Source organism: Megascapheus bottae, chromosome 5, assembly GCF_031878675.1.
Source record: "Megascapheus bottae isolate mThoBot1 chromosome 5, mThoBot2.hap1, whole genome shotgun sequence".
Lineage (NCBI taxonomy): Eukaryota > Metazoa > Chordata > Mammalia > Rodentia > Geomyidae > Megascapheus > Megascapheus bottae.
In genome coordinates this window covers 12,112,365-12,114,864 of record NC_143513.1, presented here as the reverse complement: position 1 = coordinate 12,114,864, position 2,500 = coordinate 12,112,365, and the positions used below count along the sequence as shown (strand labels likewise).

General features: G+C 56.7%; 1 non-coding gene across 1 annotated transcript; it reads left to right on the top strand.

The window, feature by feature from the left end:
- Nucleotides 1-493: 493 nt before the first annotated feature.
- Nucleotides 494-612, top strand: LOC150062976 (5S ribosomal RNA). Its single transcript, XR_016535735.1, has one exon. It is a non-coding gene; the product is annotated as a 5S ribosomal RNA (ribosomal RNA).
- Nucleotides 613-2,500: the final 1,888 nt, after the last annotated feature.

Genomic DNA, 2,500 nt, shown 5'->3' with positions numbered 1-2,500 from the left:
TCTCCCACATCCATGCAAAGATCACATCGGGCCCTTGGTAGTCGTGGCCTCTGAAGACAAGTGGTGAACCTTGCAAGTCACCTGGCCTTAAAGCTGCTCTTCAACGTGCAACCCTCATGCAGGCTAGAGGGTTACATGGAAGGTGAGCCTCTGGGAAAACAGTCCTGCGTCCTCTGCCTTCCCAAGAGACAGAGAGCAACAGAGACAGACAGACAGACAGACAGACAGACAGAGGGAGAGAGGGTGAGAGGGAGAGAGAGAAAGCGAAAGAGGAGGAGAAAGGCAGCGGTGAGCGGCGGCGAGAGCAGCAGGCTGGGCGCAGAGGCTGTGCTGGGTGGGTTGGATCAGGTCCCCCAAGCAGCGGCAGCAGGTGCGTGTGAGGCCAGAGCGGCAGAGGCAGAGGCTGCAGAGGCTGGCAAGGGTGCAGCGGCGAGCGGAGGCTCCCCGCAGAGGCAGCGAGCAGCAGTTGGGGCTTTGGGAAGCACTGTGAGGCGTCTACGGCCATACCACCCTGAACGCGCCCGATCTCGTCTGATCTCGGAAGCTAAGCAGGGTCGGGCCTGGTTAGTACTTGGATGGGAGACCAGCTGGGAATACCGGGTGCTGTAGGCTTTTGCCTCCGCTCCCCAGCCCACTAGGCTGCTTGCTGCCTCACAGCCACTGCCCAATACTTTTAGGCTCACTCACTGCCTCGCACCTCCACCTCAACCCAACATCACACCAGCCACAGGGGAAAAGACAGCTAGCTGTCTGGATGCACAACTCACACCACACAGCCTGGCAGGCACGCAATGCTTTCCACCTAGGAAAAGCAGGAAAACCCAGGCCTGGGCCGGCCTGACGCCCAGCCTCACCGCTGACAGCTTGGCCTGAGACCACACCACATTCCTACACAGGACAGGACACTTCTTCTGGGCAGCACAAAGGCACCTGGCCTCCTCTTGCTCCTGCAATCCTGACCACATCCTCCCAACCACTCCTGAAAAGCAGCTCATGAACACAAGGCTAGGCTTGTGGCTCCAGGACTGAAAGGCCTGCCCGGCCAGCCGGAACTCACACCACCCTGGGTTAAGCCCTGCTACCCCAGATGGCTTGGTTGCGGGCTTGGAGGCTTCCTCCTGCCATGGGTTGAGTTTGCGTGGGCCGGGTAGATGGGCTCATGGGGAAAGTGGATGGAAGTGTACATGGATGCATGGATGCATGGGTAGACAGCTGGATGCATGGCTGACTGGATGGATGGCTGGATGGATGGCTGGATGGATGCCTAGGTGCATAGTGGGTGTATGGATGGATGCGGGCACGCATGCATGCATGCATGGATGGTGGATGCATGCGTGCATGGTTGGGTCGGTGGATGCATGCCTGGATCCACCCATGGATGCCGGGGTGGCTGGCCGTACAGCCTGATTCATGGATGGATGTTGATTGGATGGATGGTGGATGGATGGACGGAGCCACGCGTGGAAGGATGCATGGATGGATGGACTGAAAGATACATAGATAGATAGATAGATAGATAGATAGATAGATAGATAGATAGATTGATTGATAGATAGATTGATAGATACATAGATCGACCGATGGATGGATGGATGGATGGATGGATGGATGGATGGATGGATGGATTGCTGGATGACTGGCTGGCTGGCTGCCTGGCTGGCTGACTGGCTGGCTGGCTGGCTGGCTGGATGGATGGATGGATGGAGGGATGCTGAGACACTCTGCAGTGTGTACTGACAGTTTCAGCTGGCCTAGCACTGACTGGGAGGCTCTGAGTTCTCTTCCCCACAGTGGGCAAACAAGCAAACACTGGCTGCTTCTTTCCTCTTCTTCCTGCTAGAGACACATGTTGTCCTTTCGCGGGGTGCACTGCATAGACTTGGAAAGTAGCGGCAGGGTAGATGAGGAGGAACGAGGCCCGGGAAACGGGCGCCGGCAACGTTGCCGAGACAAATGCTCCCGGAATTCTGGAGTTCCTGGATTCCAAGCACAGAGCACCCTTTTCTTGCTTGGGTGGAGGGCTTCCACTCCAACCCGAGGCATGGGTGTGTGTTCCAGTGAGGCTTGGCCTTAGGTTGTTAGCCTTCTTGGGAGCCTGAGCACTAAGGATGAGGGGTTCCAGTGGGCTGAGACGTGAGGCCACAGTTCTGCTTCCACTTAGGCTTCCCATTCCTGGTAGGCTAAGCATAGCAACCTAAAGAGGCTGCATCAGAGGTGCCACTGAAGGCTCTCATGAGATGGGAGGCTTAGGGTGACACTGGCCTGGGGCTTTGGCTCCGGGTCAGGGTCAGAATGGGGCTCAAGTTTAGCGTCAGGAAGAGGTAGAGGACAGGTTGAAGGTGTGATTTCAGGCAGACATTGTGGCTTAGGGTGAGTCTTGGGAGAGGTTTGGGCTTAGGTGTGGGCTTGAAATCGGGTAGAGGCTTTAGGTGAGGCTTACTGGTGGGGCGAGGAGTGACACTCTCCTTAGGATCCATTTCTGGCTTCGGCTTCCATTTAG